Here is a 16,097-nt window from a genome sequence, read left to right on the forward strand (position 1 = left end):
ACTGCTGCAATATGGAGCTTCTGTGCATGTGTTTGTACAGCAGTTTAAAGAGACAGAGAACTAAGGAATGCCTGTGAAGGAAGAGCAGCTGTGCCCAGAGCACCTAGGAAGTGCTTAAAGACTGAGTGGCCCCCAGGTGGCTTCCGTTCCCTTGAACTCTTTGACGGGAAGGCTCTGCATGCAGGTTTAACTCCACTGAACCACAGAATCCCATTAAGGAGGAGGAAAGTTGACACATGCTAGTCCGCCTCTCCTTCCATGTGACTGGCATTCAGAAGCTCAGCGTCTTTCACTCACACAAAAATGATGGCAATCCTGTCCCCCACTAAGGTGCTATAACTTGGGGAAATGGATGGCTTGGGAAAAGGGGGTGTCTGGGACAGAGACCTTTCATCTCTAGGTCATTGCTTCCAACCCTCTCTAGGGCCAATACAAACATCACTCACCTAATGGCTGTCCAGTGGGGCTGACTGAACTGAGCGGGTGGTCTCAAGCTATTACCTAGCATCAGTGCTTAATTTGCAATGGAAGAGGTGCTGGGGCGCAAGCAAATTTTTTTTTTTTACATTCATAATGGATGCAGCAAGCCCAGAGGTGCCAGGACTGTGAAGTGCCATGCCCAGAGGTGCCTAGTAGCAAATTAAGCACTGCCTAGTAGACACACATGCATGTCAGAAAAAAACCAGCAGAGCAGAGACTAACCAGCTCCCTTGTTGACAGTCTCAGCCCACGAATCTTCCTCCAGATTGTTGCTGCAGGGTCAGGGCTGAGGCACATGGTCAAGGCGTGGCATGGGCTTGGGGCTGCTAGTCCTGCAGCTTTGCATGCTGTGATTAAGTACAGAAATTCAGTCTCTGTGGCTGTCAACAGTAAATTTACTTTAGAAGAAAATGACTTAACTAATCTTTGGTCACTCATCTTCAATTCCTGCCACAACACAGCAGGAGGTACACACAGCCCAATTGTTTTATTTAAGGTTTCAGAGTAGCAGGCACGTTAGTCTGTATTCGCAAAATGAACAGGAGGACTTGTGGCACCTTAGAGACTAACAAATTTATTTGAGCATAAGCTTTCGTGAGCTACAGCTCACTTCATCGGATGCATTCATCGATGAAGTGAGCTGTAGCTCACGAAAGCTTATGCTCAAATAAATTTGTTAGTCTCTAAGGTGCCCCAAGTCCTCCTTTTCTTTTTGTTTTATTTAAGTGTACTGATTTTAACCCAGTTTGGAAGAAAACAAGCAGATAAAGGGCAGGAAATTCCCCCAGCCATGAGAACCACACAGAGTGCTCAAAATCAGAGTTCAGTTAACAGATGAAAATACATTTGCCAAAATAAGGTAATGAATCATTCTGCAACACCCCACAGTTTGGGCCAAAAGCCATGCCCCACCCTTTTAGTTTAAGCAATGATTTGGGATATTAATGGCCACTGAATTATTATTAATGACTACTATTTATAATTGTGACACTTCCCAACAGCCCTATACTGGGATCGAGGCCCCATTGTGTTAAGTGTTGTACAAATACAAAGTAAAATACGACTCCCGCCCCAAAGATCTCACTATCTAATTGAAGATAAAATTGAACGAGTGAGACAAAGGAGGAGAAAGGAGGACAGATTTAACAGGAACAAACTTATGTGGCTACATTTGCTAAGAACATGCGCAACAGGATGGTACTGAATCACTGAATAACACTGGGAGAGGAGGGCAGCCAGGGGTTGTTTTTGTTTTGCCTGTGACAATCAGTCATTATTAGCTGGCTAATTTCTTGTAGGCAGCCAGTGACTGAAGTAGCTCAGGAGAGGTTACCAATTTTGTTGGCTGTTGTCATAGGTTTTGATGTGCTAATGCAGCATTACATCATCTTGTGGGGACAGGGCACAGCCTGTGGAAGAGAATGAGGGATGAGAAGCAATGCACCAGAAGTGAGGTCATAGCCATAAAAGTGCCTGTCGGTAGGAAAACAATTGTGTGCACGCAGTAGCTCAGCCCTGGCCCTTCCCACTTCCATTTCTCCCAGAATGGAGAACCCGAACTGATGTGAAAATACACACAAAGGGGCATCTTCTGTGGATCCATGAACTTCTGTGGAAATTTCTGAAGTGCCCCAAACAATTTCCTGCAGTCAAGAAGATGTAAAGACATTTCAAAAGAGAGATTTTATGCAAAATGCATGTTTCATTTGGTTTGGAGGGGCAGGGATGAGTGGGAGGTTTCTGTCCCCTCTCCCACTGGCAGGGGTAGGGAGACAGCAGAAGTGGGGGATGGGATAGCTTCCTGAAAAGGTGGCTAGGAGACTCCCAGCTGGGACACCTCTTCTTTTTTCATTAAGCAAGATCTGTTGCTCCTCCATCCACAGGTAAGAAAGGCTGGCAGCACCAGCACAGCCAGGTGCCAGCCCAGCTCCCTCTTCAGATTCTTTTGCATCGTGAGTCCTCATTTCTTCAGCTAGCGAGGAGATAGAAGGAGGTGGAGCTCCAGGAGAAATAAGTTCCTCATGGAGATGGCTGTGCTTCCCCTTCCATTAACTACATAAGCACACAGCAGTGGTGGAGATTGGGGAGGAGAGCCTTGTCGTCTAGTCCAGTGACTGTGTAAGGGGAAGCAAGAAATTATTGTTGGAGAATCAGGTAGCTAAGGCTGGCACCATTGGCCAAGCAGACAGGACAAGAGGGGCAACGTGGTAAGAGACTGGAACAGATATGTAGGGAGCAGCACAGTTGTGAAAGGCCTCGAAGGCAAGTGCCTGTTACAGGCAGAGATAAAAGATCAGCATCTTGCAAGGACAGAGGGGATTCTCCCAGGCGAGGTCAATCAGCTCTAACGTGCTCCCATAAACATTCTTTACCTGCTACCCAGGGAGCACTTGAAAGGGTCAAATTTGTTCCTGCTGTTGAAAACAAAGAAACAACAATCTGACCCTTGCAACTGAAAGCCTCAGTGAACAATGTAAGCCTGGGGCAAACACACCAAAGGATGCTCGCACGCACACACACGCTTTGGGAAAGTGAGATCTGCTCTGTAGAGGGAGGTGATCACTATGAACTGAGATCTGTCCGACCAAATTCAACAATCTGTACCATGAACCATCAGAAGCAAAACTCCTTGGTATTTTCGGTACCAGACTAGGTTATTGCAAAGGTAATTCTGCCTAGCTACGCAGCAAGGTCATCTGAACTATTCGCAAAAAGAAAAGGAGTACTTGTGGCACCTTAGAGACTAACAAATTTATTAGAGCATAAGCTTTCGTGAGCTACAGCTCACCACGAAAGCTTATGCTCTAATAAATTTGTTAGTCTCTAAGGTGCCACAAGTACTCCTTTTCTTTTTGCGAATACAGACTAACACGGCTGCTACTCTGAAACCTGTGATTTGAACTATTGTGATTGCTCACTGTTTGGAAGCATTAGTGATCCCTAGAAAAGCAATAGAAAAATAATCAGTTTAGTTCAGATTTGCTTGAGTTGTGTTTATTTCCAGGGATAGATTGTATGCTTCTCAGGACAGAAACAAGTTCTTCCTCTGTGCTTGGAAAGTGCCTAGCGCATTTTGGGTGATACTTCAAATCCAAATAAGAAACTCAAGTAGGGGAACTCCTTAATTTTTAAAATGTAACATTTTTACCTTCAATATATATACCCCAGGGGGAGACAAATAGCAAGTGCCACGATTTTTAGCTATGTTTGTTAGAAAACCCACATGCTGCATTTTTTAAAAAGCATTTCTTTTAGGGAATTATTGATTTTTCTCCCATTAAACTGCAGGCAAAAAGCATCTAGCAGAGCACCCTGTTTAGTCACAGATGAGGCATTAGATGGCAGCAGGAGTAAGGACTTCCACATAAGTACATTCCTGGCATTGCACGTCACCTCTGGGGTTGAGAGGTCAGTTCACAGAGCCTGGGGAATCTCCAACAATCATTTAGCAGGGATTTGCCCAAATGTCATTCCTGATCCATATGGGTTCTCACCTCTTACATTTTGGTTTAGGCCTAACTCAAAGCAAGCCCCAGTTAGAACTGAAGTTTTATCTGGTTTTGAATCAAAACAACACTCAACTGCAAGTTTCCTGCAATTTCAGTGAAAAACACCGTGATCCCCATCTCTGCTGCAAGTCTTGCTTGTTTGCGGGCTGGTTACAACACTAATCCATTGATATGGTTAAAACCATAGTTCACACTTGAAGTGCCAGTTTGAGAGTTTCACTAAACAGGGGTATAGACCTGTTAAGCTCCCCCTATTCACCCACACACCCACTCCCCCCCCCAACAAAGACATAATGATGGTCTGGTTTTCAGAACTGCTGAGCACCCCCAACTCCAAATGAGTCAGTGAGAGCTGTCGCCATTCAGCCCCTCCAGAAAGCCAGCCTCCAGGCTCTAGCAAGGGATTCAGCTAGTCTATGCTGCAGCACCAAAGTGTTTCAACCATGTTAGGGGTCACTACCCTGTTGTAAATGGTTCCTCAGAAGTGTTAGAGTTTGTAGAAGATTTAAATCTTCCCAGTATCACCTGAACCCAGGCCCAGGTCATGCACCTTAGCAGATCTTCGGGATAAACCATGGCCAAGTTTGACTTTGTAAAAGAATTTCAAAACTAGCCATTTTGTTTTGAATATTGTTGATGTCACCCTTCAAGTTTGCTATTCAGACTTTGGCCATTTGGCAGAGATTGACAATAGGTCAATTTGATGCCACCACACTTAACTGTGTAAGATGTGACCACTACTTAATATTGGGAAAGCACACAATGAATGCACCAAGGCTATTTCAACATGTTCTGCTTCACAATAGAAAACAGAAGGCCCAGTTCTCATTTACACTAAGGACTCTTTACACTGCCAGAGCAACAGACCCAGTGCCTGAAAGTGAATCAAATCTGGAACAGACAATTCTGAATTCAGCAATTCTGAATTAACTGCTGCATCACTTCCATTTTATGGTGGTGTAACTTCAACTTCAGCCCCTCTGAAAAATCTGGCTCTATGTGTCTAAACACCCACCGCTCCTGTTGACTTCATCTGGAGTTGTGGGTGCTCAGCACCTTTAAAAATAAAGGTCAAGGTGTCTCAAGTTGAGCACCCAAAGATATAAGCATTCCTGTCAGAGGCCACTTTAGAAAATTTTGGCCTCTACACCCAAGAAAAGTGATTTTAAAAAGTCACAACTTGGACTTTAAGATAATTTTGTCTCTTAGAATCTAGGATCACCTTCAGGATTTCTGCAACAATAGCTTCATTAGATAAGTATTTCTGTGTCGGAGTTTTACTGGGCTCTCAGTAGCCTTCTGAACTCTTCTGTGGGGAAAAGCAGCTTTATCTTTACCAAGACCACAAAGCACAACTGAACTCTTCACAGTACTCCAGGTTTCAGATCATCAGGGAAAGCATCAGGTACTGCCAAACGGAGCATACTGGTTCTCCTGTGTCAAAATGGGCAAAGGTAATCAAGTTTGCTGAACAGCAGTGAAGATCCCAGCAGTTTAGCCCTCTCTCTTTCTCATTTACTTTCAAGTGATGTTGACATCAGCAATGGACAGTTTCCAAACACATTGCATAATGGTGGTGAGATCAAGGATTTTTTTTTTTGCTATTGCTGACTCAGCCTGACTGGGCCATAATCAGCCAAGGTGGAGTCCACAAACACACCCTAGGGCCAGGCTGATTCAGCCAAAAATTGATTCATTCTGTCACAGTGTTTCCAAAGAGCATGAACTCTACACCATAGAATTTGGGATCACCAGCATTTCCTGCTGCCTCAGGATCTTCCTGGACTCCTCATTGATACTGGACACTCAACTAACAACAGCTGCTAAAATAGTATTTTCTCACCTTTATCACCTGTGGCTTCACCACAGTTATCCACAAAACAAAGCCTACCTGGGAATGGAACTCCAGGCACTGAAAACAACTCCAGCTGGTACAGCACACAGCTGCTCAGCAACGCAGTTTGCCATCCCTCTAGAGCTCTGATCACTATGCTGGTGCACTATTTGATACGAAATGAAACAAAATTTGGGAGGCCTTGATTTTCAAAGCCTTCAGTGGGTTAGGCTTATATTAGCTCTGACCCCATCTACACTGGGGAAATTTAAAATGTCCTAGTGTTGCTAGCACCTCCACTAGTGTTAATGTAACACTGATGCCCCAGGAGGGTGGGGGCAGGGTCATCAGCAGTGGGGATTGAACCTGAGACCCCTGGATCATAATGGATGAGCCTCTGCTACCTGAGCTAAAAGAACAAACTCTCTTATGTAGCAGGCTCATCCATCTCTAGTTGGCCTATCCACCATTAGAGGGAGAAAGGATTCCACACCAAATAGGCATAGCTTACATTTGCAACATTAGTCCCCTAAAGTAGAAGGCCCCTCGCTGTTGACACTATTTTACACAAGCCTAAATGATACCCTTCTAAGTGAGGTATCAGTAGACACCAGGATGTCTTCTACTGTTGGACACCGTGGGAACATTTTGAAAAAAAAATATCATCCCTGGTGTAGACAGTGCCTGGGCTAAACACATTTCCCTCCAGGACTAAGATCTACAACAGTGGTTGCTTTACTAAGCAACAATGGACCTACCAAGGACTAGAATGAGACAAGTAGGGGACTGAACTTGCAGAGAATAGCCCACAGCCCGTGCAACTCCTTTTCACATGAGTCAAGACAGACCTTAAACCTTATGGTTTTCATAATGGAAGGAAATACCCAGCTGTTTGCCATGGCCTCCCCCCTTTAAAGAGCAATCCCTGCTCCCTCCCTCAAAGAGCCACCAAAAATCCCTGCCTATTCTTGGAAAGGCTGTATAAGAATCAGCAACAGAATCTATGTTTAGCCTGCCCAGCTGGGTTCACATAACTCTGCAAGGCGCTCAGATAGCACAATGCTTCAGTGCAAGATAATTAGACAACATAATAGGAGGTATGACTTCCGTGCTTGTGCTTATTCTGTACAACTGTCTCACTAGGTACAACTAGCAGAGACTGGAAACATTACATGAATAGAGTGGGGAAGGGACAGTGAATAAGGAAAGCCCCAGTGGCACTTATTGTCTAAACTGCTGTTTGTATTACAGTAATTCCTGAGATTGGGGCCAGCCTATTGTGCTATGTATTGTGCACATAGCCACAAGAGTTAATCCCTGCCCTGAAGAGTTTGCAGTCCAAAAGTCAAACCAGATTATTACCCCTATTTTACAGAAAGGGAAACTAAAGCATGGATTAGGGCAATTTGCTTAAATTACACAGGAAGTTGGTAGCAGAGTCAGGAACCAGACCTAGATCACTTGAATTCCAGTCCAAGGCCTTAACCGCAAGACCACCCTTCCTTATTCCTGTTTATAAACATGGCTGCATGTTAATGCATTGTGAACAGCTGCCAGGTTTCCACCCAGAGGCAGCTGCATCTCAGTGACACGTGAAACAATTTGTGAATGCAGGGCTGGCTCTGGACAGTAACTTAAGGACATTCATGCCTGGGTTTAATATCCTGGGTTCCTGCCATGTTTATGAACATATTAGAAGTCTCATGGAACACATGTATATCTCTGCACATTTCCTTCATGCCCAGCAAGAGCCAGTGTGGAGGGATCTACTTGGTAACTCACTGGTTATAGGCAGCACTGGAGAGGCCTATTTTAAGATGCAGTATATAGCTGGAGAGTCAGCAGAGGTGATTAGGCAGGAACCTTTTGATCCAGGCCTTGTGGTCACAGGAAGACTAAATGGAGCAGGGAGACAGAGTAGCAAGCAGCAGCCTTGAGTACAGCTGATGGGGTGAGATGGGAGTGAGAAGACAGAGTCTATCCAGGGGAAGATAGCAATGGGAGGGGGAGTAGGGGAATCCAAGCAGATGAAGATTTACAGTAGGCTGGTGGAAAGTCTGTTAAGGTAGCTCTGAGCCTTATTTAGCTGCAATCAGGCCTGACACTCAAAGGGGAGGGATGGTTTTGATAATTGATGAGGCAGCCAGCAGCAAACTCTACGAAAGGAGAATTTATCCTCTAAGCTCATTAGCCTAAGAAGAAAATGAGGTTAATTTTGGCTGATTAGTCTGTGACGAACTCCTGTCTCTTACTATTTATCACTGCACATAATTACAAACTGACTGAGGCTAAACAAATCATCTCTGGGGCAAGGCGACTGGTGGCAGAGGGGTCAGGCAGGGAATACTTCCTGAAGGCACCACCTCTATGTTGGGGGAATCCTCATCCTTGGGGCCTTTCTAGAACGGCTTCTTAGACCAGCTCTCACCTTGGGCACCACCAGCAGGATCCATACATGCCCCAAAATTACACAACATTTTCATAGTTATCTGGAGGTAAATATAAAATCACTGCTGATAAAGTTTGTGGATGACACAACGCCTGTCAGCATGATAAACTATGAGGATGGGGCAGTCACACAAAACGATCTGGATCACTTGTGTAAACTGGGCCCATTCAAACAAAATGCATTTTATATGGGGAAATGCAAAGTTCATCTAGGAATAAGGAATGCAGACTATGCCTACAGAATGGGAGACTGTGTCCTGGAAAACAGTGACTCTGAAAAGGATGTAGGGGTCATAGAGGATCCTATACTGGACAAGCAATTGAACATGAGCTCCCTGTATGATGTTGCAGCAAAAAGAGCTAATGACATCTGTGGATATATAAACAGGAGTAATGAGTTATTTTACCTCTGTTTATAGTGTATTGGTGAGATTGATACTGGAATATTACATCCAGTTCTGGTGTCTACATGCTCGGTTGAAGAGTGGAAGTGGGCTGAAAAGATCTAGAACTATTAAGGATGGAGTAAAGCCATCCAGCCCCCACTAGCACCTCTAGCAGGTGCATCTTATTTCATCAGTGATTGCTCAGGTCCGTTATGAGTTAAATGAACCTTAATCCTTTTCTTGAATTCATCCATAGACATCTTTCATTGCTCATTTCAGAAGGTCATTTCAATGCCTCTCTGGGAAAAGAAGGCCTTCCTTGTAATTAATCTGAACCTTAAATTGCACTTATTGTCTGAAAAGTGAGTCTGTGGAGTTCCAGATTAATTTTCCCAGATGTTTGCAGATATGCTGTGTTCAGTTTGCAAATCAGAAAGTGTTTTTTCTAACTGCCTGTCCTGAAAACCCAGCCTGGGATCTGAAAAGTTTTTGTGCCTCTTTAATTACTAATGATTAAATGGGCTGGTGAAAAAGTAAAGTGGTATTATTATCATCCCCATTTTTCCATGGGAAACTGAGGCAAAGAAAGATTGAGATCAAAAATATCCATTAATGTTGGGTGCCCAATTTGAGACACCTACTGCCTGATTTTTCCAGATATTTAGCATTTTCAAAGCCCAGCTCCCACTGGCTTCAGTTGCATATGCAAGTGCTCAGCCTTTCTGCAGATCAGGCCCGAGTGTCTCAGGTTGGGCACCAGAAAAATGAGAAACACATTGGTCGTGCCGCTCCACCCAGGGAAAAGTTTGGTTTAGGTAACTTTTCCAACATAACATAGGAATTCTGTTAGGAGCAGGCACAGACTGAACAGCTGGGTGAATCCTCTGCCAAATTTAAAGTCCCTGCTCAAAGCATGGAGGTACTAGAGCTTCAGCAAAACAGTTGCAAGAATTTTTTAAATCTATATTTTCCCCTAACTTCATTCTGGGAAATGTCTGAACCATCTTCACCGAAATGTAAAAGAAAAAAAAAAACAATTAGCCTGTGGCAAAGGGAAAACCATGTCTGCTAATGGGAAGTGTGAGGCAATCTTAACTATAGAGGACTCGACCAGCTCTACCTACAAGTGCAACTGGGTAACTTGAACTCAGCTCACACTTGGGTGATGTGCGAGGCAGGAGAGAGTTCATCTCCCCCTCCCACAGCCACATTGGCCCTGTAGGGCTAGCAGGAGTCAAACCTTTACATTGTTAGTGAGGGAGTGGAAGTTTCACCTTCCTGCCAGAGCAATGTTGTTCCCTGCAGTATATTTTCTAGCATTTTGTCTCACCTCTTGTTACTGTATTAGAGTTGAGCAGATGTGACTCAAGGGAGCAGATGTGTGTGACTGTTTAAAAAACAAACGCTAACTCCCAGTCATTCACACTTGCAGGTCCATAGTCCTGGGGTCTGAGAAGGTCTCTTACCAAATCTTGGTTTGTGATATCCCTTTAGGCAATTATACATTGTAAGACGACATCCCAGCACACACGCATGCACACCCCTCAGTGAATTTTTCCTCCAGGCTAAACATAGTCAGTTGCTCTAGCAATTCCATGGCTGCTACAGACTACCTATCTATCATCTACTTCTAATCCGCACCTTAAAACTACGTGGATTTGATGCTCATCAACTATTTCTCATTCTGCAAGTGCATAAACCTCATAGACACCAGAGAGGATTGACCTTGTGACCTACCCCTCCAAAAAGCACAGGCCATAGTGTTTAACTACTTGGTAGTACAAACCATTTAGGACACAAATTAAGAAGAACACTGCGTCCAAATTAAATCACAGGGGGCATGTACGGAGGCAGGATAGAATTATCCCAGTTGGAATCAGGCTACCAACATGATTATCCTTCCTGTTGAGAAAGTGCATCTTTCATTACCACAAATTGTCAGGACTTCAGTTTTACCTCTCATCTAAAGGATGACATTTCCAACAGGACGGGGCATTGGTCTTGTTTTGATCCAGAGGTAAGAGTGCTACCTATTGAATGAACACTGTTTCCTATAGCAACCTGGCATTCTTTGGTGGCCTCCCATTCAAGCACAGACCAGAGATCTGTCTATATTGACTCTAGTGTTGTAGAATCTCAGTGTCCACAGAACTTGGCCAAAACTTTAGAGTTTGGATCTGAACTTCCATAACATTCAGATGTTCAGATCCAGGGGTTTAGTTTGTATTGATATCTAGGACAATGTCTACCCAGCAAGCCAGAAAACCACACAGCAGCAAGTCTCAGAGCCTGGGTCTATAGATTCAGACTTGTGCTATGGTGCTAAAAATAACTGTCAATGTTCCTGCTTGAGCTAGAGTTTGAGGTACCCTTGGTGACCCAGCATATCTTGTGACAGCAGAGCTTGAGATGGTCTGGCTGTAGATAGCCTTTGTGCACAGCACTGAATGCACTGAATGAATTCTGTGTGTCTGGGGAGTGTTGATAGCAATGGGAGAAGATGAAAGTCGGAACATCATGTGCAGGTCCAGAAGCAGTTATTAGCACAAGAGACCGTGTTATTGGGAGGAGGAATGACAAAGACACTTATTGAGGGATTTCAAAGCCAGGATGTCGACATCTTTGTCTTGCACTCATGTGGATGTGACTCATCCTCACTCAATCACATCCCATTACTCTTCTGTAAGGAGTCACATGAATCCCTCAGTTCCTGAGGGCAGCCCTATAGAAGAGTGTGACCAATGCTTGATGCTTTGGTGTTTCACTTACTGAAACAGTTTTTGCCTTCCCTTCCCAAACGGAGGATAAAAACCAAGGAGCAAGAGAATTTAGACCTGGGGTCAGAGTGACTATGATTAGGAGCAATGCAATGAGACCTCACAGTGAGATCTATTATACTGTGAAATGCACTCCCAAGGGAAGTGGTGAAAGCCACATCGCTTGGGACATTTCAAAGCTGGATTGGACAAAGCTGCACATTCAGGGCTTTATACAGCCAGACAAAGTCATCAGAACATGTACATATGGCATCAGAGATAGCACTCCCCCTAGGGTGACTTTCTGCTCCAAAATCCCCACAGCCCTCTACCATTTGTGCTCATTATGCTCGCATGTATTAGAGGTTTTAGCCTCCGCTCAATGAGCAACACGTTACAAGTCACTAATCAGATGCATTGCAGCCGCAGCTGATGGAACTAGTAAATGAAACTAGGAAGCTAATCAGGAGTCAGTAACCCTGTTACTGAAGCTCTCTAGCCCTATCCTACCCTGGCATGGCAGTGAGTTTGGTGAGCTATCCATGGTACAGGCCTGGTGAGTTCTGCTTCTTGAGGACCTGCACTCACACACCACTGAAAAAGTACAAGTCCCTAACACAATTATCTGTCATCACCAAGGTGCCTTGTATATGCTTAGTTTTGCCTTAGGCTTTTCAGAACCCTGGAGACCAGAGTCTCTGCAAAGCATGAAAAAAAAAAAGGTTTGCATGGGCTAGGAAGTGCCACAGGTTATCACATCAGACTTTTCCTTTGAGAGAAGGGAGTGATTCTAGCCAAGTTATTGATGCCCACTGGGGGAGAGGATGTGGAGAGCCCCTTCAACAGCCCTGCCCTGGTGGCAGCTGGAATGTACCTGCCTGAACTCTATGAGCACTGAAAGCAGTGGTCACTGTCACAAAAGGAAAGGAGAACTTGTGGCACCTTAGAGACTAACAAATTTATTTGAGCATAAGCTTTCATGAGCTACAGCTCACTTTATCGGATGTCACAAAAGGAATTTCAGATATCAGGGGGCTCTGAACACCCTCTGTTGGTAAGTGGTGGGGATCCCAGCTAGCTCGGGGGACAGCAGTATAGAAAAGGTCAAGATCTACCATATTAGAAAGTTGGCTAAAGGTCTGCCCTGGGGAGAGAAAGCACTCGCTCTTTTCCAACTGTGAAGCTGTGGGAGCACACCTTACTGCTGAGAGCACTTAGGGCTAGAGGTGCTACTTCTGCTTCTCTACCACCAGGAGTAACACCTCCAGCCAGCAATACTTGGGCAGGAGGCTTCTTCGCCCTCCTCTAGGGTGACCAGATGTCCCGATTCTATAGGGACAGTCCTGATAGGCACTTATATAAGAAAAGGCCCTGACTATTACCCCCCACCCACTCCCGATTTTTCACCCTTGCTGTCTGGTCACCCGACCCTTCTCATAGCCTAGCTCTGGAGCAGAGTGGCATAACTGAACCCTTGGTATGAAATAGCAGACAAGCCTGAATAGTCACAATTTCTATTCCTCTTATGCTGACAAAGCTTCTTAAGAGACAGGATTAAACATTTTGTAAAAACCAAATGCTAGACCCTCCCTAGCATCCCGGGTTTGGATTACTCGGAGTTCACAACAGGACATGGACAGATCTTTAGGGGTGAGAACAGAGTTCCGCCTGTTGCCTATTTTGTTGTGGGCCCCTTCGCACATACAATCACCAAGCACAGTGGTGTTTTTTTGGGGTTGAGGATGCTTTTCCACTTGGAACTAGGTGGCAGAAACCTGACCACATTACACCACTACCATCGTCCAGTTAGAAATGACCTGGGCTGGATTTTAGCCAAATTACATAAAGAAACCAAAGAAAATGTCTCTATATAGATATATAGCCCTGATGTTAGATCCTACAGAAAATAGGTGTGTTTAAAACCTCTGTTGCTTCCATGGCAGCAGCTACCATAAAACTTACACATACCATTATCAGAGCACTTTAGAACATGAATACAGATTGCCTGGGGGAAATATTAGGTGAGGTGTGAGAGGAAGTTGTTAATAAAAATCAGTTCACATTCATTAATTTCGGCTCCATGCATTCTCAGGGAATGAAAATCGAACGAGATTTTTAAGATGAGAAATAGGGACCATGTGAAAAGTGGCCAGGGTAAGGCGGAGAGAGACAGCTGGAACCATTTGGAGGAAGAGAGACAGACAATTTTACAAACTTCTCAAAAAGTTTATAGACAAAGAAGAGTAAAATGAAGTTAAAAGCTGTAAAACAAATGCCTTGGTAGGGCCTCACACACTGCTGTGCTCTATACCCCTATTTTATCTCCATGACCATCAAGTGTTTAAATGACAAAAAACATACAAGCCAGAGAGACAAGGCAATACAAGCTCTTTCCTACAAGAGCAGCACAGCTGCTGCATAGCTCATTGCAGACAGCTGGACTCTACAACTCTCAACAGGTCCTTGTATACCCACAGAAGCGGTGGTGCTGGAACAATTTGTATATGGGGGTGCTGAGAGCCATTGAATCCAACTGTAAACCTGGTATATGATGGACACCACTTCCAGCCAGGGGGTGCAGCAGACCCCGGGTTCCAGCACCTATGCGCAGGAGATGCCGAGTTCAGTGCCAGTGCAGATCACACATGCAGCCCGGGTGCATTTCTTCAGAGTAAGGGGAGGAGCAGCAGTTTAAACAGCGTGTTTGTAATTCTTTCATTATGGTAACAAGGAGTCACACATGCTTCCTAGCCTTGAGCTCAAAACATGGTATTCAAGGGCAAGCTAGGAAGCCCTCTGCCAGCCCATATGTCTTAGGGCATCAAGCAGCCAGTGTGGAACAGTTGCAGAGCTGAGTTAGGAGACCGACTCGAAAAGGTACCAAGCTCCATCTATCAGATTTATTGAGACTCTTCTGCTCCCCAGACAGCTGCTTTGGTAGCAAGGTCCCCCTAGGTCACGTCCTGGGGACTGACTGCACAGATGGAGATTAATGGTCTCCAATCTCCTTTTGCTTCCAAGTCCTGTGTCCTTTTGGTTTCCTTCTCCACTGTGACTGATTTTTTAACATGTCTGGCATATCCTCCCTGCTGCACACACAGACTGTAGTTTGCACTGTGGCACTTGTTTGCTGGCCTAAATCTACCAAGGTTACTATTTCTTACCTTAGACCTTAGTCCATTCCATGCTTTGTTGCACATTGGGCTACCCACATTTGCCATCCTTGCCTGTCACCTGCCCTTCTCTCCAAATCTTCCCATTTCATGTTGAGGTGCTTGATGTCGTTCAGAACTGTTCATTTACATATTATTCACAGTCTTCCTCTTTCTTCTTGTGTTTTCTGGCTTCCATTCAAGGGCAGTATTTGGTAAGCATTCTTTTTCCATTCTCAGCACATGTCCCAGCCACTCATGTCCTCTTTTGTTGATTTGTGAGAGGGTACCTTGTTCAGTAATTTTTCTGACTTCTTCATTCGTCTTCCTATCTCTATATATTATTGCCAATATTCTTCTCAGACCTTTGTGATGAAATGCATCCAGCTTTTGTGTATCTTTCTTGGTAAATTGCCATGTCTCACTGCTATATGTTGTGATGGCGATAACAATTGCTTTGTACACATTCAGTTTTGTCTTGAGGGAGATATTTTTGAGTTGCTAGATGTTTGAGAGTCTTCCAGATGCAGCGTTTGCCTTCCTGATTTTTCTTCTCATTTCCTTGGAACTAATACCGTCTTGGCTGATGGTACTTCCAAGTTACATAAAATTGTCCACCTTCTCCAGTTTCTCTTCTTCAATTTTGATTTTCGTCCCTATAGTCCCCATTAACATGACTTTACATTTCTTTGCATTGTATCTCAAACCGATCTTCTCCATTACTTCTTTTACTTGGTTTGTGCATTTTTGTAGTCTGCTGGCATCTTCACTGATAAGAGTGATGTAGTTAGCAAAGTCTAGATCAAATAGCCTTGAATTGTTCCATTTTAGGCCATATGTATCACTGTTGCATTGTTTTAATCCATAGTAGATGACTAGCATAAACAAAAAAGAAGACAGGACACACCCCTGCCTTACACCTGTCTTGATGCTGAATGGCTTATTCAATCCATTTTCATGCAGCATTTTGAGTTGGAATAGAATGCCTTCATAATCTCCATCCTTAGAGGTTTTTAAGGCCTGGCTTGACAAAGCCCTGGCTGGGATGATTTAGTTGGTGTTGGTCCTGCTTTGAGCAGGGGATTGAACTAGATGACCTCCTAAGGTCTCTTCCAACCCTAATATTTTATGATTCTATTCTATGATTCTAATGTTAATTAATTGTGTTGGAATTCCATATTGTTCCACTATTTTCCACATTGTTTCTCTGTTTACACTATCGAATGCCTTTTGAAAGTCCACAAAAAATTGATGGCAAGACTGCCTTGGAATTCAATTGTGTTCTCAATAATCCATCTCAGGGTGAAAATAGCATCTGTGCACAATCTCCTTTGTCTAAATCCAGATTGTTGTTCATGTAGGATGGTATCCCTCTTTCTTTTCATTCTGTTCAGCAGGACTGCTGAACAGTCTACAACACCATAATTGTATGTAGTAATTTACAGACAGAGGGCAGATCCCTGTTCCACAGAATTTACACTCTAAGGGCCAGATCTTACAGGGTGCTGAGCACTTTCAGTTTCCATTGACTT

The 16,097-nt window shown here is 44.1% G+C and overlaps 1 long non-coding RNA gene across 1 annotated transcript in view; it reads right to left on the minus strand.

Annotated features, from left to right (window-relative positions):
• Nucleotides 1-2,144: 2,144 nt before the first annotated feature.
• The window catches only part of LOC122459090, a 46,557-nt gene continuing 32,604 nt past the window's right edge, over nucleotides 2,145-16,097 (minus strand). Inside the window, exon 3 of the long non-coding RNA XR_006279557.1 lies at nucleotides 2,145-2,594. This is a non-coding gene — a long non-coding RNA (uncharacterized LOC122459090). The remainder of the gene's footprint in view (nucleotides 2,595-16,097) is intronic.

This window comes from Dermochelys coriacea, chromosome 1, assembly GCF_009764565.3.
Source record: "Dermochelys coriacea isolate rDerCor1 chromosome 1, rDerCor1.pri.v4, whole genome shotgun sequence".
Lineage (NCBI taxonomy): Eukaryota > Metazoa > Chordata > Testudines > Dermochelyidae > Dermochelys > Dermochelys coriacea.